Source organism: Sciurus carolinensis, chromosome 5 (assembly GCF_902686445.1).
Source record: "Sciurus carolinensis chromosome 5, mSciCar1.2, whole genome shotgun sequence".
Classification (NCBI taxonomy): Eukaryota; Metazoa; Chordata; class Mammalia; order Rodentia; family Sciuridae; genus Sciurus; species Sciurus carolinensis.
The window spans coordinates 128,640,225-128,661,537 of NC_062217.1; the positions used below are offsets into that span (position 1 = coordinate 128,640,225).

Sequence of the window (21,313 nt, forward strand, 5' to 3'; positions counted from 1 at the left end):
CAGAAAAACAAAGAGGAGACCTTGAGGAGCAGAAAAACAGACATTGCAGCAACCTGCGGCATGTGTGCTTGTGGCAACAGCAGTCGCCCCCAGCCAGCCAGCAATTTTCATCTGAAAAATGCAGATCTCTAGTGGCAGACGGGGTCCGGACACGGAGCGACCATCAGCACGCGTCCGACAAAGTGCCAATTTTCCTATTTCCTGGGGCCTGCTGGGCTCCTGACTTCTTAGTTGAAATGGAAACAGTCGGGATTTCGTGCCAACATGCATTTTCCTCGGAGGCAAACATTCTGAGCCTACAACTTGTTCTTTGGCTTTCCGAGAGCTTTGCGTCCCTGGTGACTACATCAAAGATGAGACAGGCTGTGGGGAGGGGCATTAGGAGCACCGGAACAGGGTCAATGAAAAGTGCAGGAAGGACCCAATGAGCTGCAGAAGGACGCAAAACACAGCAGGGGGCTGCTCCTCAGTTCTCAGACCTGGAGGTCCACAGGGGAGGAGAGCCCCCTGCTCCCACAGGGCCTCTGTGTTAGCAAGCCCTCCGTTCAGATGCCCTGGAGGTCTTAATGAGGGGAATGGTACCAAAAAATGTGCAAAACTCTGGCAGAGGACAGCCGAAGTCCCATGGGAACAGGGTTACAGAAGGCGGGGGTTTAAAGCATCACTGATGTTCATCAGGCAGAGCTTTCGGACAGAGTTAATGACTGACCTTCTGGAACCATTTTAAAGGGCCAGCCACATTTTCATTCTAAGATCATCCATTCACTGGGTCCTCCTAAAACAGTCTCCAAAGACAGAGAGAAATGTGCCCTCATCTACTTCCACACCATCACTGCACGTCAAGCAAATGGAATTCAGAGGCAAGGACGTCTGTAAGGACCGTTCGACCTATTAATAAATAACATCCTCCTCAGGCTGGGAGTGGAGCTCGCTGGTAGAGCACTTGCCCAGCACGTACGAGGCCCAGGGTTCAGTCCCCAGTGCTGCCAGAAAAAAAAAAAATTAAACAATTAAAAAAAAAATTTCTTCTCAGCTTCGTATGTTAAACGTGCCACGTTGGCATTTTGCAATGTGTGATGTGCTAGGGGAGAGGGGAGGGCAAGAGACCCCTTTAAGAACACTGAGGAAAAACTGCCAAAATTGAAACATTCAAGTCTTCAAAAGCTTCTATGTTTGCATCTCAAGGGGTCAAGGTAAACACATGGCCAGGAAGAAGATCTACAGGCCACACACACAGCCTCCCAAGGCCCGGGCCAAGCATAGGAACCAAAGAAGTATCTCCACACGAGTCACTAGAAAAATGCTAAAAAATAGTTGTCACGAGCAACAGAAAAGGACAACAGTCCCTGTAACTCTGTGCCCCCGGCATCAAGAAAAATGGCATCTGTTCCAGGTCCCCAGCTCCAAGCTGGCTGCCCTGTGTGCCAGCCACCTCGCCCAGGGCTGACAGCACCCTCCAACCACACTCACCACAAAGGCCACTTGTTTCCCACGAGTGCCCAGAACAGTGGCGGAACCAGTCGGCCCAGTCCAGGACTGTGGTCCTGTGGATGGGTGGTGACAAGGGCACACTGTGACCTCAACAGATAATTAGCAAGGTGGTGTTGAGTTACCAAGCTCCAGCAGGTCCCCTGCCAGGCTGGAAGACTGGGCAGGATTCTGCTTCTGGAACCCAAGAAGGGGGTGGCAAGAGTCAGTTACTGGCCACCTCCACCTCTGACCCTGCCTCTGTGCGCTAACACCCTCCGACACCAGGGGGGCAGGAGAACAGGCAGCTAGAACTTGCCACATGAGTAACTTGGGCATGTCCTAGAATGAAGCACCATCATCCTAGTGGGTATTTGAAAATACGTGGGGACCTGGTTCTGGTAGACGTGATGATGGGGTAGGAGATTACCGGCTCCCATGAGTAGGAACTGGGGAGCAACCAGAGACAACGAGCATCCTAAAAGTGCAGAGGACTCAAAAGCCCAAGGTCTACTATGACACCCCAGAGGTAGTTCCATCATCCCAGCTGTCCTAAACACACCTGAACCACCGAATTCAGCATAAAGCCGCAGCAGACGCAGCGGTAGGAAGGAACCAAGAGCTACAAAAAGAAGAAGAAAAAAAGTCAGGAAGACATACTACTGTCTACCAGCCCAAAGGCGATGCTGAGGTAAAGGGGAAACTCAGAGGTGGACGGGGGCCAAAGAAGCAATGGACAGCTGGCAGGCTGTATGTACACCAATGAGAATAACAAGTGGCTTCTCACACTGAGCGACAGTGACCACAGAGCACATCACTGTGTGACACTAAGGGAAGGATCACAGAACGTCTTCAGCTGGCGGAACTCCTGGCTAGACCCACCAGCTCCAACGTCCACCTGTCCTACCTCCATGCCATCCCATGCACCAGTACTGCATTGTCACCATCTGGCAAGCACCCTCCCAGTTCAACTATTTCGCCCCCCTCCAGATTCACCTTGGGTCTCTAGGGTCCCAGTTCTGCCACCCACCAACATGAGCAGCACCTCCCCTCGGCACCTCCACTGCCGCATCCTCAGGCTCAGGATGCAGTGAACATCCACTCTTCAGGGAGCTCTGGCCCGGTCATTCTGAGCTACTGGACAACTGGCGAGCACCCTCTCCAGAGGGTACTTCCCGGAACCCAGCACTGTGCCATCTCTGAGCTTCCCAGAGCCCCTGCTCTCCCCTCCAGCTGCAGGCTGAAGATTGCCTTCACAGTGGAACTCAAGCCCTCCCAAGGCCGCCCTCCAACCACCCCAGCCTCCAGCCAGGGAAAGGTGCCGCTTGCTCACCCCCCGCCTCTGCCCTTGCCCATGTCCAGGTGTCCTCACCTTGGTCTCTATTCCCACCACCACCACCTCTACCGCCACCCTAGCCAGCCTCCCAGGCCCTGCTCAGACGGGACTTGTCCAAGAGTCCGCTCCACTCTCTCCCTGGGTGCGTCTCCAGCAGACCTCTACCAGTCCTGACTTCACCTAAATTTGGGGACCAACCCAGCCTCAGGGGCAAGTGACGTATGCAGTCTCACGAGGCCTCACACTCTGCTGTTACTGTCTTGAAATCCTCCTTGAGCAAGGAGCCCATATTTTCATTGGGCTCTGGAAGTGCAGACTGTGGATCCGGTTCTGCTAAGAACTCCTCCAGGATGGAGGCTGTGGTTCACGTCCATGTCCCACGGCAGTACTTGTGACACAGTGGGACTCAAGGAAGAAGGAAAGGAGGCGAGCCTCCAGGTCTGTGAGCAGCCACCTTGGGCAGTTGTTCATAAGCCGAGGTGTTCACTTCTGTCCTACATAGTGCGTGCGTGTGTGTGTGTGTGAGAGAGAGAGAGAGAGAGAGAGAGAGAGAGAGAGAGAGAGAGAGAGAGGAGAGACAGGAGAGCAACAATGCAGCTCAGGCCATTCCCCAAACCCACGGCCCCTCCAGCCCTCCAGTCCTGCTACACATCACTCCCACAAGACACCATGAGCGCACCAGGACCCTGTGGAAGCGCAGTGTCTCCTTGAGGTCCCACACCCTGCAGGGGTTTCCCACAGGGTGGCTGCCAGCTGCTTTGTGGATGGTGCTTTTCACAGAGCTCCAGTATGCAGGAAAGCCTGCTCCAGCATCCTGTCTCTGCCACTTGCTGGCTCTAGTCCTCTAGCATGGGGTCTAGAGAGAAGGAATCTTCTTGGACAGCCCTCTCCATGCCAGGCCCCTCCTTCAGGCCCAGCCATACCTCTTTCTGCATGACACAGGCTCACCATGACATGGGCCCACAGTGACCACCCCGTCCCACCCCCCAGTCTGTATCCATGGTGCCCACAAGTCTCAGACAGACACATCCACAGTCCAGACAAGGAACCAGGGATGGTGAGAGCTTTCCGGTGACATCCCAGCTGATGAAATCACACCCAGTTCTGGCTTTGGTGGCAGCAGCACATCTGACACGTGCCCTCAATCTCTCCCTACCCCGTGACCCATAAGCAGCCCGCTGGCACCAGCCCACAGCCATAAGCCAAGCAAACTTGTGGGAAAACACTCCTTCGCCATGCAGAACAAATGTAGTTGGCCCATCACAGAATAAGGAACTGCTTGTGAAAAGATAAATATATAGGACACAACAGCCTCCTCCTTCACGTGACTCGGCAGGACTTTCAACACAAAATGTTGGCTGACTTTAGACATGTTCCAACCTTCAATGGAACACTGTTACCATAGAGAGTCACAGAACACAGGACAGAAAGGACTCCAAAGATTAAGTGGTCTAATGCATGTATCTGACAGACAGGAAAACAAGGCTCCAGCAGGGTCAGCCACTGCGTCCCTCGACTCCTAGACCCAGCAAGCTCCTGTGGACGCTGCACCTGTGCACTGTACTCCATGACTGTGTGCAAGCTTCCACATGCTCCAGCTGTGAGTTCCTAGGTACCAGGTATTTCCTTACTCAGCTCTATGGCCACAGCACCCCTCGAAGGGCCGTGCAATGAGCCAGTACTCAGCAAAGCGCTGCTGCACCTCAAAGCAACATGTTGTTCACAATAAACATACACAATTTTTTATTTGCCATTTTAAAAAATTAATTAATTTAAAAAACAAAGGCCAGGGGTACAGCTCAGTGACAGAACATGTGCTTAACCTGCATGAGACCCTGAGCTTGATCCCCAGCACCAAAAAAGTAAATGATAAAAGCAAAGGGTTGATGAATGAATGGAAGTCTCTGAATGGCAGCCACTCGGCCAAGGGAGAACAAAGCTGGGTCCAAAGCCACGGCTTCCTGCTTTCCTCTTAGACTAGACACAGTAGGCGCTGGACTGGGTGAAGCAACAGAAAACTCAGAATGAGCAAGACAGTATGCAGTACGGTGCGGGGCGGGAACTGGCTGGCAGACCAGACCTGCGGAAGCCCTGCCTCTGACAGTGGGACGTGGTCCTGTGACCACCTGGGCTGTGCCTCTCTGGGACTCAGTTTCCTTCATTCTTGGTTGGAAGATACCCTCGCCTTGCCTAGTTGCTAGTATCAGGACCAGAAAAGAGAGTGCAAATGTGCATGTGCACATCGATCTAACCAGCACACTGCAGTGGCATTGCTGGAGGGCAAAGGTAGTCCCTCAGGGAGCCCCCAGAGAAGCTGCTGCATCTCCCTTGACAGCAGCTCACTCATTCCTCCAGAACCCTGCTAAGCGGTGAGAACAGAAACTGCCAGCCCCACTTTACCAATGGGAAAGCAGGTCCCAAGAGGCCATCAGCAGGGACTGCTGTGAGTGCCCCTGGAAACCCAGGTGCTAGCTCCTGCTTGAATCCGGGGCACAGCAAAAGGGTCCAGGAGTCCCTGCCTCCCAGACAGCAGACCTGCTAACCTGTGTCTCGCTGAACAGTAATACCTGCTGTGACATCCACAGCCATTCCTTGGAGGTCACAGGAAAGCATCGACTGTGGACTTTCCTAGGCTTTGGGGCAGGACAGAAGTCCAAAGAAGTTCAGATGGCCCAGTACAAAGAAACAAAAGGCAATCATGCCCTGCAGCCTGGAAGTCTGCAGACTCCATCCATCACCTGGCTTTCTAATTTTCCCTGGAGGAAATACAACTAACAGGGGATGTGGGGAGGGGGCCAGCCTGAACCCCTTACCTCAGACTGAGACCCACTCCTTTCCACTGTCCTACCTTCCCCCAAAGTGGCCATCATGGGTCCTTCCCACAGATGAGCCGATCTCTCCGTCCCTCAGGCAACCAGAGTGAGTACTCAAAACCTTAGTTCCTAAATCCCAGGCCACCAAAGGCCTCGTACAGAAGATGGTACAGAACTGCCAGGCCCACCATGTATGCTGCCTGATGGTCCAGGGTCTCCATCACCTACCTGGAATCTGGATCCCAGGCTCCGGTGTGTGTGGCCAGGCACGCACATGCGGAAACAACAGTGTGGTGCCTGCAAGGGTGGTCAGGACCCTGGAGGCTGGCTGGGAGACCCAGCTCACGTGGCCACCAGCTGTGTGACTATAAGCACATTCCCTAACCACTCTGTGCCTAATCCTCCTCACTCCTAACACAGGCATGATGGAGTAGCCCCCTCCTAGGGCTGCTGGTAAAGAGGCCAAAACAAAATAACACTTAGCTCCGTGCTTGGTATGCCGGTAGAAGCTCCATTCCCTGCCAGCACTATATTAATAGGGTTGCCTCTGGGACTATGTGTGCTTTTTTTCTTCATTATTAATTGAATTATCTACACGAATGTGCATATTCTATTGTCAGCAAAGAATAAAGTTGTTTGTTTATTTGAGATGCAATAAGAAGAACAACTGAGAGCCCTTTCCTCGAAACACACAGGCCTGAAGCGACCCTCTCACTGCAGGTTCCTTTGGGGACTGGCCTTTTGGACAGGGAGTTCTACAGCCCAAGGCAGTGTGACCTTTTTTGCTGACTTCCAGTACCTTCTTCTCTCCCGTCCATCAGGGAAGATTCCCATGTGACCTCCTCCAAGGAGGCCCCCTGCTGGCCAGAGCCTCTCTTCCTCCTTGGGAACATGACCTTTCCTTACCTGTCACCACCCCTCCCCCGCACAGGCACCAGCTCTGCCTTTCTGGGGATGAGGGGCTCACCAACCCCAGCTGGCGGGCAGGAGGGCTGGGCCACGCCCCCTGCTCTGTACTTCCAGGGCACTCCTTCCACTTCTTTCCTTGGGTTCGCAACACAGCCCTTTGAGACGTGGGCCTGGGTTCAGGGAAGCGGCGAGCCAGTCCAACAGATGGACTGAAGTCAGCCTGACTGAGCCCCAGAGGCTCCTTCCAAGGCCCTACGCTGCTCCTCCCAGGGCTGCACACTGCAGACCCCGCCAGCCAGCTGACCCCACCCAGACCTGCACTGGCCCCTGCAGGCTCTTCCCCCACCTCCACTGCCCTCCCACCACTCACAGGCTCTCCTTCCTCCTCTCCAGCTGGTGCTCTGGTCCTACAATGGCCCTGGCAGGACCATTGCCCTCCTCCTTGCCCTTCTGAAGGTATCCAGAGGCAAGGAGGACAGTGACCCCACACCAAATGGAGGAGGCGAGGAGGTTTGTGTCTGTAGAAGATGCTACTGGCTTTTCTCTGTTTTATGTCAAATGACCTACAACCCTCCGAGCAACGGTACTTTGGAGCCCTGAACACTTAAAAGAATTTAGCGGGACAGTTTAAATTGTCCAGACTTGAAAGTGTCAGATTTCGTAAACCAAAGAAACTCAGAACACACAAGCCAACCTCAGCACAAGGATACTGGAAAAGTGTCTCAACTGTTCTGACCACAATTTTGAAAAGAATGGAGAGCAGATCCCCTAAGCCCCTACCAAGTTTCAAGAATCCTAAGACTGCCCGGAGGGACGTCAAGAGTCAACAGTGTGTACGCCTGTGTCTATCACAACACCATGTTCTCACAAAGACACCAACGATCGACTTCATACTCCATGCTTTTTAAAAAAATAACACCAGCATAACCACCAAGCAAAACATGTTTATTTGAGCACTATTTTTTTAAAAAATCCTATAAAAGTCATGTTTAGCTTGCCTTGCATGCATGAGACCCTCGGTTCAATCCTCAGCACCAAAAAAAGGACTACAGTTTACAGGTCACTATCGGACCCACGCAGACTTCCTTGGGTCTAACAATGGTAACGCATCACTCAATGCATGGAGAAAGCAACAAAGTGAAAAGGCGATGTAGGTATGAGCCCTGGCAGATCCCGCAAAGACCACGGAGCGCACTGCACCCTCCCACCTCCCAAGGTCTGAACATCCCTAAAACAAAGAGTCGAGATGAGAGACAGCACTGCTAAAAATCTGTCTAAAATAGAAAAGTCTGAAATAAAACAATCCTACTGCCCAGATAAATCTTTAGAATTAGTGTTGCCATTTAACTAGGGACTTGAAAATAGGCGAGTAATATCGTATGATACACCCAAAAAGGGAAATATCATAAAAGAATCTGTTAACAAACACAGATTTAGGCAAATGCATAAAGAACGATACCTGAGGAAAAATCTAGCGTATCTTTTTTTCTCTTTTGGAACGGAGGATTGAACTCAGGGGTACTTAACCACTGAGCCACATCCCCAGCCTGTTTTATTTTTTATTTTGAGACAGGATCTCACCAAATTGCTGAGGCTGACCTTGAACTTGGATCCCCCTGCCTCACCCTCCCAAGCCACTGGGATTACAGGAGTGCACCACCATGCGCAACTGGTGTGTCATTTCTTTTGAAGTGGTAGAATAAAAAATAAACCACAAGCACGTGATTCCCAAAACGAGGGCCTGAACACAGGTTAAGAGACACAGGGAGGAAGTTTAAAGCCAGGTATGGTGGCATACACTGTAATCCTAGCGACTCAGGAGGCTGAGGCAGGAGGATCACAAGGTCAAGGTCAGTCTGGGCAACTTGGCGAGAGCCTGTCTCAAAAAAATAATAAAAAGGGCTGGGCATATAGCACAGAGGTAGAATGCCCCTAGGTTCAATCCTCAGTACCACAAAATATTAATATGAATAACTAATAAAATAAATATATTCTATCAAAATATTCTGGTTCCTTTGCCTTTGGGCACCTGCTGATGGTGGAACTTCCAGGCAAGGCCTTCTCCTCCATCTCCACTGCACACAGATAGTACGGCCCCATGGGCCTCCCCAGACACCCACCAAAGTCCTGACTGCCTCTTCAGAGTCCAGGCAGAGCCACCCAAAGCAGCTGCAAGGAAGCTCTGGCCTCAGGGCAGCTCTTGCTGGGATGAGCACCTTTGTCCTGGCACCAAAACAGTCTCCACCATCAGACAGTGCTGTCCAAGTACCACCAGGCACAGGCCGAGGTAGTCCTGTGCTCCGCTGACCTCCCCAAAGGCCCGATTCCCTCTCTGCATCTCCACCCCACACCATACTTCAACCCTGTAGTTTCCTGGGGCTTTGTCTTGCTTGGAAGAAGAGGAAGGAAGAGGAAAGCAAATGTTCCCAATTTGCTCCATAGAATTTAAGACCCTCTGCAGAGGAGAGGCGAGTGACAAGGGGAGGGGACATAAATGGTGGCACCATCTGAAAGAGGGGCTGACCTGACTAGGTTCCAGGACGTGGGGGCACAGGAGGGGAGGGAAAGGACAGAGGGGAGCAAACAGAGGGGCACCAAGGCGCAGAGCTGGCCAGGGCTTGCTTAAGAGAGCCAGCAAAGGCCTGTTCTCCTGCCAAAGAAGTTATCTTTTAATCCAACCCCCAGATGACACCACCTGGCACCAGTGCAGGAGCAGCTCCCAAGGGCACATGAGTCACAAGGCTGAGCCCCAGGTCTGTTCCTTCAGGCCAGGGCTTGCCCTGTGCTCCTGAGGAAGTGGCCCCTGTCCCTCTAAGGCCTCCCTCCTGATAGGCCTCTGCATGCCCGGGAAGGACAGGTGGGAGGTAAGGAAGTAGAGAAAGCAGCTGGGCTGTCTGTCTAGGGTCACCAAAATCTACAAGGACCTGAGAAGGGAGACCCCATGAAGGGACAGAGCAACAATCCTAGGATCTTACTCTGACCCAGAAGTGGTGAGCCAATCTGTAGCTCCACAACAGCTGTTCTCAACAGGCCGAGGCTGAGCACTGGGCAAACTCAGGGGACAAGAGCATCCTGACTGCATGGCGAGGGGAGAGAGTCGCATTACCCACCCACTCCCACTGCCCGACACAAGCCTGGAGTGAGGTTGCCCCTGAATTCCAGACTCGTGCCTACCTGCAGGGCTGAATTTCCAATCCCTGTAGTCAGCCAGGTTGGAGCTGCAACACTCTCTAAGGTTCAGTAAGATTATTCCTGACTTCATGCAAAGGGCTCAAAGCCACTGTCCCAGCTGGGTGAGGTGGTACACACCTGTAATCCAGATACTAGAGAGGCTGAGGCAGGAAGACTGCAAATTCAAGGCCAGTTTGGATAATTTAGCCAGACCCTGTCTCAAAATGAAAAAGAAAAAGGACTAAGGCTGTAGCTCAGTGGTGGAATCCTTGCTTAGCATGCAAGTTCAATCCCCAGTACTGGGGGGAAACAATGGTGGAGCAGGCGAGTAGGGTAGGTGGAGGATGTAGTTCAGTGATGGAGCACCTAGCATGTGAGAGGCCCTAGGTTCAAGTCCAGTACTGGGGGGCAAAAACCCACCACTATCCCACAGCAGAATTTCGAAAGGGGCGGGAGGGGGAGTTCCACTGGGAAGTCTTGAGGTTGGCAGGGGGACAGGTTACATTCCAGCCCCTTCTAGGCTGGGGATGCTCAAGAGCATCCAAAGGCAATTGTTCCATCACTGACCAATACTCAGTACTGCGGCACCCTGCCTTAAAGGCAACTAGATCTGCCAGCAGAAACTGTGCCCCAAACTTCCAAACCTCACAGCCCAGAAGGTTGCTCCAATTTCCCACTCTCATCCAGTGGACATGCCCTCAGGATTCCTGCAGCCAAGGGGGAGATCCTGACTCAGTGGCTGAGGACTCTGAGCAAGTGACTTTACCTCTCAATGCCTCAGTCCCCTCATCGGTGAAACTGGACAATAATACTTTCATCTAGCGCTGCTGCAAGGATCACGGGTTCAGTCCATGTAAGCTCTGGCATACACAGAAGCGATTAATAAATGCTGACATGGCACGGTCTGAGTCCACAGGCTCCAGTCCCGCTTTCTGCCCCTCTCCTGACAGTCATCCCACTTCTTCAGGGCCAGACTCCTACTTGAGCAAGTGTCCAGTTCTGCAGGCTGTCTCCAGAGAAGCTGGCTCTCCAGGAACACACTCCAGACCTGGTCTCGCCTTTCGGAGACAGTTCTGCCGTGCCTGCCAGCAGCCCACCAGAGCTGGCAGGTGAGGAACACATCAGAACATGATGGGAGGGCTCTCCGCCCCAAGCCTGGTCTTGACCTGCGTTTCCTGCCCCACTGCCCTACACCCTAAGGTACCCCATCAGACACCACAGTTGTCTTAAAAGCAGCACAACAGTGAAGGGGTACAATCTGATCAAGTCTATGCTCCACAACCTTTCCCAGCTCCCTTGGGCTTATTAGGACAAAGTCAACAAGTTTCACCCAAGCATTTAAAGGAAGGGAAAAAAACATTTATTGAGCACTTGACTATGTACCAAGCTCTTTGCCATCTACCTTACAAGTGTGATATCACTTAATAACTCCCTCTGAAGTCGGTCACACTACCTGCATCTTACAGGCAAGGAAGCCGAAACTCCGAGATGTCAGGAAACTGTCTAAACCATGAGCTCAGAAGCTGCAGGAGCAGATTTGGAGGCTGGGTTGCAAAGTCTTTAGGCTGGATCCATAATACGGCCCTTGCCTCCTTCTCTGGGTCATCTGCTCCAGCCCCTCTCTGACCAGGCCTTTGTCCAATCACCCCAGGGCCCATGATCACCCAGGATTCCCAGTTCCTTCCTGCCCAGTTGTGCCTCCTCAGACATGTGCTCCTCTGCCTGGCAGACTCCTACTCTTCCCTCAAAGTCCTGTCCTCAAGTTACCAACCTCCTTCCTGAAACTGACCCTCACTCCAACTATCTCTTCCATAAGACAGAAATCAGTCCCTTCCTTGGACCTGCGCCCCACATGCCACGTCCCTTCCTACACAGCAGCATGACCTACCAGTCCCCACGTCAGCCGCACTGCAATCTGCTCCCTAGTGTGGATCATTCATCTTGGTGCCACCAGAGCTCAGTGCCTTGGCTTCAACAAGTGCACACACAAGTTTCCTTCTAGATTTACCGCGGAACAGAGGGCAGGCAGAGTGGACCTGACCTTCACAGAGACGAGTAGTAAACAGCCTATCTAGATGGTCCCCTGGAGGTTCCCCTGGCTGAGAGTTCACCCTCGGCTGGCTACACCTGAGCAAGCCTGGTGGACGCCAGCACCAGTGTGAGGAGCTAGCACATCTGCCGGGAAAGCCACGGCCTCCAAGGGAGACTGCTGCACAGTCATGGAAAGGCAGTGTCAGCGACATCTGGGGCCCACACTGATGGGGGCGCTCAGGACCTCCTCATCCTCCTGACACTGGCGGACAGGCCCACTGAGGCTTAGCGTCAGGCCGCCTGGCAAGCTCATTCCTAGGCACAGGGGGCAACAGTCCTAGCACAGGGGCAGAAGCAGCTCCTCTTTGCTGACCTGGACAGGAAGACTTCAGAGCCTGGGCCAAAGCACCCAGCTTCAATGACATGTCGGCCTCAGAGAGGTCCCCTTGGGGAAGAGACGGTAAGATGAGCTCTCTGTCCTGACCCACTTCTCCCAGAGTCTCCTTCCCACGCCAGCCCAGGGCAGCCCAGCCCAGCACCACAGTCAACCATGAAATCCTTCTCACCTAGCGACATTAGTAAGAGACACACCTGCGCCTTCATGTTAGAGAGCACTCAGAATCACCAAAGCCACCCTGCAGCTCCCACCTCCGAGATAAGGAAAGTAGCTCCCAGAGCTAGGTCCCCGGGCTGTGCTGTCCTCACCCGACTGTCCCCGATCTACGCTCACATCACAACTCTCTCTGAGATAAGCTGAACAAATATGGCCTCCACTTTCCTTGCCGGCTAGGCAGGGATACTGAATAGACACCAGACACCATTCGCCAAACCCCAGAGAGCTGCCCTGGTGTGCACAGGACCCTGGGTTCCAGCACAGCACACCCCAACCACCACCACCACCACCCCCAACACATACACAGAGCCATGAGTAAAAGGACATCCTGGGGACCAGCCCACAAAAGGTTGATCCAGGAAACCTGGGGTGTGGCTCAGTGCTCACTTGTCAGAAGCTTCCCAGGTGGTTCTGAGGGGGCGGGTCCAAACACTGCACCTGGAGAAACCTGGGGGTGGCCCAGAGTCAATGCAGGGCTGGCCTGGCAATTCCTATCAACAGCCCTAAAAACATCCACACCCTGCAGACCAGCAGCTCCACTTCTGGGAACTTACCCTGAAGAAATGAAAAGATACACAAAGAGCGGAGCACAGGAGGCGCACCACACCTGCACTGACCTGCAAGAGGGGAACACACTAGTGCTCCAGTCAAGGAAAACTGGTGACGTAAAGCTTTTTTTTTTTTTTTTGATTAGTGCATTATTATTATACGTAACAGTGGAATTCACTGTTTTAGATTTGTGTAGTAAACAATATAATTTGGTCAAGTTCATTTCCCAGAAAGTTTCCTTTCCCTCCCCTCCTCCCTCCCACCTCGGTCCCTTTCCTCTGTTCTACTGATGACATAAAATCTTGACAGAGCAATGCTGCATTCATTAAAAATGATCCTATTTTTTCAGTGTAATGAATCTGACCTCACTTTCTCATGTATCTATATGAATATACCACAGTGAACCTCACCACTATGTACCTCCACAAGGCACTAATTAAAAAAATAAAATAAAATAAATAGCAAAAGATCAGTAGAGTAGAAGGAAGGAAAGCGGGGGAGGGAGAAGGGGAGGGAAAAGGAAAATACTAGGGACTAAATTAGAGCAAATTATATTCTGTGCCTTTATAATTATATCAAAGTGAATCCTAACGTTATGTATAATTAAAAGCAATCAATAAAAAAACGTTTTTAAAAAATTCCTTTCAGGTGGGTACAGTGGCACACACCTGTAACCCCAGTGACTCAGGAGGCTAAAGCAGGAGGACTGCAAGTTCAAAGCCAGCCTTAGCAACTTGGCCAGATTCTATCTCAAAATAAAAAATTAAAAACAGTCAGTGGTTACGTCTAGGTCAAATCCCCAATTTAAAAAAAAAAAAAAAAAAAAAAAGTTGCTCCTGATCCTGAGAAGGAATTTTTTTTACCTTCTTGAAGCCAAAAATCTCCTGTCTCCCTGTACTGTGGTTTGCAGTACGGTATCATACACTGGATAGACACATGAAACTGAGCAGCTCTTGTTAAACTTAAATATCTAAAGGACGGCCAGCCATACTTTCCCATTATGGCCAAGATGAGAATGTGGGTTTCCGCAAGCATTGCTGACACACTCAAATGCCTCATTTAAAACAAGTGCTTCTTCACCTCTTGCTCCTACAAATCCAAGCTCCCAGTTCCTACTGCATCAACTGTCCCATGAACCAAGGCTCCCCTCCCCAACTCCAGGTGACTCAGAAGAACCTGTTGCAGCACAGAACTATTTTTTTTTTTTTTTTTTTTTTGGTATCAGGGATTGAACCCAGGGGCACTTAACCACTGAGGCACATCCACATCCCCAGCCCCCTACCCTTATTTTAAAATTTTATTTATTTATTTTTATTTTAAGACAGGGCCTCACTACAGTGTTGAGGCTAGCCTCAAACATGTGATCCTCCTGCTTCAGCCTCCTGTGTTGCTGGGATTACAGGCATGTGCCACCTTGCCCAGCAGCCAGGATAACTCTACCAAGGCCATTTTGGGATGATATCTGCCTGAGGATGTCAGCTCAGTCAAGATCCACAGCGCCAGAAGTTGGGGATGAAGAACAGCCAAGTGGGACAGGAAAGCAATATTTGTTTTCTCTTTCTCTCTCTCTCCCCACCCCCTCATGTTTTATTTAATTCCTTTTACGCCCATTTCCCTTCCCACACCCACCGGCACTCATTTGCTTATGTGTGCCTGCAGGTTTTTGCCATGGGGCATTCTGTATTCTTAGCTTACCCACAGCACTGCTGTACTCGACTGCTTTCACGGGGCAGTGTGCTTTTGGAGGCATCACGGTGCCTGCCATGTCTGGGTCTCATCAGTAACTTGGAACTGCTGCAGGGCTGCAGGCTCACCCCCATCAGCACACATCTGCTCTCCAGTGAGGGACTCCCAGCCCCACCTCCTCTCTATCACACACAGAATGCCGAGCATCCTGGCCCTTTCCCTTGGGACCTACTTGAGAACCTGGGGAGTCACACCCAGGAGAGGGGCTGCCAGGGCGGGGCTCTGCTGGAGTCCTGCCAGAGGCTCTAGGACAGCTGCACCAGCAGAGGTGGGAGTGTCTGCACCCCCCACCCCCACCATCGATTGACCTTATCCTGCTTTCTAGTTCCTGCCTGCCTCAGAGGTCGGAAGGGTTGGAGCCCAAGGCAGTGTTCTGGTGTGGCCTCTTACCAATCCTGCTAGAACCAGGCCTGCTAGGGGAGCAGCAAGAAAGGCATGTGCCTTGGGAAGCTTCAGGGGCATAAAATAAAAACAGCTGCTCATTAATAAAAGCCTCTGCCATGAAACTGCACCGCCTTCAGTTGTCATGGGCTGCTGGAGTGCAGACATCACACACTGGCCCACAAACTGCCATCGATCCCAACCACTCTCACTGGCTGAGGCTCCTCCCACAGAGGCTGACTGTTTGGGGGTGGGCAGGAAGGGCACAGAGCTCCACTCTCTTATTTGCAAACATCTGGTCCTGCTACCGATGCCCATGAGGTACAGTTCATGTCACTTGTCATGTGAGCGCCTGAAACAGTCTACACCTGGGCTGTGAGTCCCCACAAGGTCAAACTGCTTGAAAGGTTGCTGACACTTCCTCTCAATCTCTGTGCTCACCACATTTCAGTCCAGGAACCAAGAGTTTGCAAGCTCGCACTGGCATGTAGGCCAGACCCCGAGTGTGGGACCAAGTGGGAAAGAGCACATGTCTAGTAGGAACACAGGTGTCTTAAAAAATCATCCAGTTGATCATGGAAGCAAAGGTGACAAGCACTTGTTGCAAGTCTGGCCTTATGGTGTAAGTCCCCTGCAAGTCACAGCTGGGTTCCAGCCCCACTGTGGAACTTACCCATGGGGCTAAGGCAACAATAATAAAGATAACAGACTATGCTTACCTAGTGCTTACCTGTGCCAGGTGCTGCTCGCACACTACAAACAGTAACTCCTTTCATCTTCACAACACCAGGTCCTATTATCACCCTCATTTCATACAAGAGAATACTGATGCAGAGAATTTGAAAGCAGCTTGCCCTTGAACTAGCACCTTGGTTAAGTCTAGGCTAGGCTCTTTGCCATTCTATGAAATCGATTCCTAAGGAACCTGGCCTTTTTCATCTGTACCCTCACTTGTAAGACCAGGTAAGGACCAAGTGAGAAAAAGTAATGCAAAAATAACTGACAAAGGACCTGTGAAATATCAATGCCTGCCACCTGCCCAGCGTGTGACCCACTGGGAGCACATGACCATTCACCTGCAACACCAACCTGCCTTTCCTGCCAGCTGTGAAAAGACCTGGTATCATGGATCCTATTTAAGAGGTGAGGACACCAAGGCCTGGGCAGGTTACAGGAGGTGGCAGGGAGGAGGCAGTTGGAGAGTTGCAGTCACTCACTTCCCCTCAGTCACTTCACTCCTCGATCGTTCCCTCCTCCTCCCCAGAGAAAGGGTCACCTCGTGGGAATGCATCTTAACCTCCCCAGAGGACTCACAGACTCTCACGCCCGAACTTCCCAGCTATCATTCTCAGACTTGAAACTTAGAAAAAAGTCGGCATTCCAAACCATCCAACAACGCACAAAGAGTCGGTCAGATCCCTCGGGGATCTGGAAAGGCCAGCTGTCACATCCTTACCCACATGGCTCTGGCCACAAGGTCCTCCTCCACAGGACACAGACCACGGTCAACTCCATCCCCTCTCCAGCCCCAGAGAGGACAACTGGAAGCAGCTTTCCCAAAGCTGCGGCACAGGCGGCTGAGCCTGGCCTCACTCCCCGGCACTGGCTGAGGAGATGTACCCACTCAAAGCCCCAAGTCCCTTACAGACCCCTATCACAAAAAGGATTCCCTCCCTCACCTCCAGGCCTAGGCCCTGGGTCCTGCTTGCATCAGGCCTGCCTCCCTCCCTCCTCCTCTCCAGCACCCTCCCATGCACCCAGCCCAGCTCCCTGAACACTCTCCCTCTTTAGGCACCCATAAGTCCAAGCAGCTTCACCTGTATTGCTGGACACCTGCTCATTCAAGTTTGGACTTTCCAGTGGGGAAAAAGAAAAACTCAGCAAGACAGTGAGGGGGGAAAACAGGAACCATCTTCTTTTCATTGATCTTCTGAGACCCTTACAGATGTTGACACTCAAAGCTTCTTGGCTGTGTACTATCAACCACAAAAATGGAAGGTGAGAAGCTAGAAGCCCATAAGCTAGGTTGAATCCTTTCTAGTATTTCTAAAAGCTCCAGAACAGGCAGAACAATTCAAAGGGAATAATTCAAAAGGAACAATTCACAAGGAAAAGCTTTAGGGAAAAGACAGGATGAATATTCCAACTAAAAGAACAAATCCATGTTCCGTGTGGGTCCACAGTGCTGTCCACAGATGATACTAGTGTCCTCCTGACCTCTGCAGGCTCGGTACTTAGTAGAGCCAGGTATGCAGCACTGACCAGGAACAGACAGACAGATGAATGGACAGACAGATGAAATATGGGTCTGAATCTGGTTGGGCTCTACTCTACAGCCATGGGATCCTCTGCAAGAAGACGATGCTGTGACCAGTTCCATGAGTTTTCCTGAGAAGCCTTGATATGAGGGAGGCTGGGGACAGAACAAGGTTACATGTGATTTCACAACTTCCCACGGAAAGCCAGGGCAGCTGGTCACTGTTTTGTTCCCTCTCCCTGGGCCCATAAAATGGGGAGAAGGAGGGTGGGGGCACAGGACAAGATATATAAAGGTCATCTGCCATTTTCTATCAGAAATGAGAAGGAAAACACACAGAGATAAACACATTCCTACACACAGACCCTGAACTCTGAGCTGCCACAGATTCAGCTGTTGTTTTGGGGGGTGGGAGCAGATCCAGCACGTTTGGGTTTTGTTTACTTTCTTGTTTTTTCCTAGATTTATTTCCTACGGAGACTAGCCATCAGGGAGGCCCCATCTCAATGTCCATAGGGACTTTATCCTCTTATCTTTATGGAAGGCTTTTCTTTCCTGGGGCCAGAGGCCCGGGGCATCATTTTCCTGCTTGAACTTTGTCCTGTGACTAAGCACTAAGAAGTCACAGGAGCTGGCACCCAGAGTTTTTGCTGTGTCACAAAAAGAAACACGGAGGTCCTTCCTGCCAATGTCAGACCCATCCTCTGACTCAGCACTAAATTTAGATGTCATGTCCTAAGTTTGCCTCCAAAAAGTCCTGCGGTGTGACAGGTGCTCACAGCATGGCTACTGAATGAATGGGTGCTGAGACAGGGCGGGGCGGCCCATGATCGGGACACAGGTATCTCCACCTGCCCTTCCACAGGACCGCCTGGAGAGGGGCACTGCACCTTCACAAAAAAACTGACAGGACTCGGAGCTTGCCTCGCCTCTGAGCAGCTGCTGACCTGAGCAAGCTGCAGGACTCTCAAAAGTCCCCTAGTTTGCCCATCTATAGCAGGCAAATGTCAAGGCATGAGCTGATAAAAGATTTTGCTCCCTGCTCAGAAATAAGAGCTCACAACTCCATGAACTAGGATGCCCTGTTACCTGCCCATCCTCACTATAAAGTCTGATGTCTGCTAAGCCAGGCCCAGATCAGGAAAAACCAGCCCAGGATCCAAGCCTTCTCCAAGCTTACTACCGCCCTGGGAAGGGAGCTGGATTCTCTGTCTGGCTCTGCCAACGGCAGGCTGCGAGATCTGAGTCAAATAAGACACTCTGTGTCCTTGCTGCTTCTCATTTATAAAACAAGGATTTGGACAAAGTAGTCTCTAAGATCCCTCCCAGCCAGTGTACTCATCAGCCATAGGCTGCTTAAGAAAATTACATCAGAAGAGGCTGGGGGTACAGCTCAGCGGTAGAGCACTTGCAAGGCCCTGCACTATGAAAAAAGAAAAAGAAAGGAAGGAGGAAAGAAAAGAAAAAAATAGGAAAAGCAAGTGTCTTGGCCAGAGAAGAGAGAGGTGAATTGGGGAACAGAGAGGATCACATGTACTGAAAAGGTCATTTTATATATATATATTTAAAGTTTTTATATATATTTACATATAAATATATAAAATATACATTTATATATTTATATATAAAATTTATATAAAATTATATATATATATATATTTTTTTTTTTTTTTTTTTTTAGGGGGTTACCGGGGTTTGAACTCAGGGGTACTCGACCACTGAGGCACATCCCCAGCCCTGTTTTGTATTTTATTTAGAGGCAGGATCTCAGTGAGTTGCTTAGCACCACATTATTGCTGAGGCTGGCTTTGAACTCATAATCCTCCTGCCTCAGCCTCCCAAACCGTTTGGATTACAGGTAGGCGCCACCACACCAGGCTTCATTATATTATTTTTAAGGAATTAAAATATCCCAAACTACTGGTTTTTACGTTAAAAGATGTGAATAAAGTTCCTTTCCATTTGTTTTGCTATCTCTTCACTGAATATTGGCTGGCCAGATTTTCACCACATTTGGAAAATAATTCAGGACCAGAGTGCAGCTCAGTGTAGAGTTCTTGCCTAGCACACACAAGGTCCTGAGTTCAACCCCAGCAGAAGCACCACCACAACAAATGTGTGTGTGTATGTAATGTGTGTGTGTGTGTGTGTGTGTGTGTGTGTGTGATATGAATCTATTTGAAGGTCCAGGGCCATCTTGAGGAGCAGACAGGTACCATCCAGAGCAGTAAACTGAAGTCGACTTTGAGACAGAGAGACAAGGCAGAAAGAATGCTCCCTGGTTGGAGCTGGTCACCAGGGCTGCAGCCCACATAGGCGGCATAGGACCCTAAGGCAGGCTACATGTAAGCAAGGGCCATTTATGCATCATTTATGCATGGCACTTAGACCATGCAGGGTAGGGTCGATTAATGACAATATTTTTTTAAAAGTACAAATACCATTAAAAAAAAAAAAAAAAAAAAAAAAGGTAAACACTTCCCAGAGCAACTGACATCTGATGGGGTTTCACTTTACTCCTCCCACGCCACTGTCTTGAGTAACAGACTGGCTTTTTTATTAACCACCATGTGGTCATTTGCCATTTTTAAAAGTATGGTTCATCCCAAAAAGAAATCTACAAAGGCAAATAGAGGAAGCAGGTAGAAACAAAAGCACCCTGTGAAAACATCACTGCCACCAAAGGCACGCTGGGACCAGCTATGACTCACCTGCCAGCTGGGCTCAGACATAGGAAGGGCCTTCAGGTGGCTCTTCTCCCTCCCAGGATGGGGGGGCATCTTAAACAAAAGCAGCCCGGTCAGTGGTTTTCAAACTGTGTTCCAGGGAACCCCTGGAGGATCCTGGGGGACCCTGTGGCGGGGACTCACAGAGGCCACAAAAAGGGACAAGCTCCAGGTCCCTACTCCTGATTGCTCTAGAGTGCCTCTTTTGTCTATTTACACAGCTGACTTTCCCCTTCCAGTTAACAAAAAGGATCCTATAGCTATTTTTTTTTTAATTAAGTCATAAAGGACATTTACACTTCTCAGGTATCATGTCATTCAGTCGTCCAAAGCAACCCTGTGAGGAAACTGAGGCTAAACAGCTTAGGGTTGGACAGCACAGTGCGCTCCCCCAGGCTCTATGTGAACGCCTTCAAGGAAGCCAGTGCCTCTTAAAAGACCCATTCCACAGCTGGATGGCCCCAATAGGAGCTCTTCCTGAAACCACAGGCCCAGGCACGGGGACTCCAGGGATAGAAAGGAGACTCAAAAGACGCCCACCAAATGCAATGGGCAGAGCTCGCTCCAATGCTGATTGAAAAAGCCACTTATGAAAGGACATTTTTGACACAAGGAAAACTGAACGTTGTCTCCTATGTTTGAAAGGCTTGAAAGGAAGGAAGGCGGGGGGAGTGATTGCTTGCACTGAGCTCAACTCTCTCCAGGTACAGGCAGCCCATGTCCAGCTCTCTGGGGTCAAAGAGAAACAGGCCTCCTCCTCTGTCCTGTGTCTATCTGGAAATGGATGTCTTTGAAGCCCCTCTGAATAGACTCTTCCCAAGTCCTTTTGGAACAGAACTCCTCACAGGGCATGGTGAAACCTCCTTCAAGTGAGGGCTCCAGGACCCAAGCCTCATGAAAGCGTGTTCTAAGAAGTACGAGAGGCATCGACCTCTCCCTTGGGACAAGCCCGGCCTGTGCCTGTGATGCTTCCCAAGTCCACACACAGGCCAGGGCTGCCTCTCCACTCAAGGGCAGGCTGTTCCAGCAGCTGAAATGGCGGCAGCAGCCTGTCTCAATAAACCACCTCCAGCCTCACCAAGGTCCTAGGAAAAGGGGACCACTAGCCCCTCTTTAACAGTCAGGGAAAAGGAGGCCCAGAATATTAAGCAACCACGGGAGTCACACAGCTCTGGAGAGAAGAGCTGAGATTTAAACCCCAGTCTCTGGACGTCTCCAGGTGGGCTCATGACACTCACTTATCTCTAGTCCCAGGCCCTCACTCCCAAGTTCTAAACCCACAACAATGTCCCGGCACCTGGGTCACTCATCCAA

The 21,313-nt window shown here is 50.9% G+C and overlaps 1 protein-coding gene across 2 annotated transcripts in view; it reads right to left on the bottom strand.

Moving 5' to 3' along the window:
- Positions 1 to 21,313, bottom strand: part of Dlg5 (discs large MAGUK scaffold protein 5) — a 101,725-nt gene that overhangs the window by 70,838 nt on the left and 9,574 nt on the right. The window lies entirely within an intron of this gene.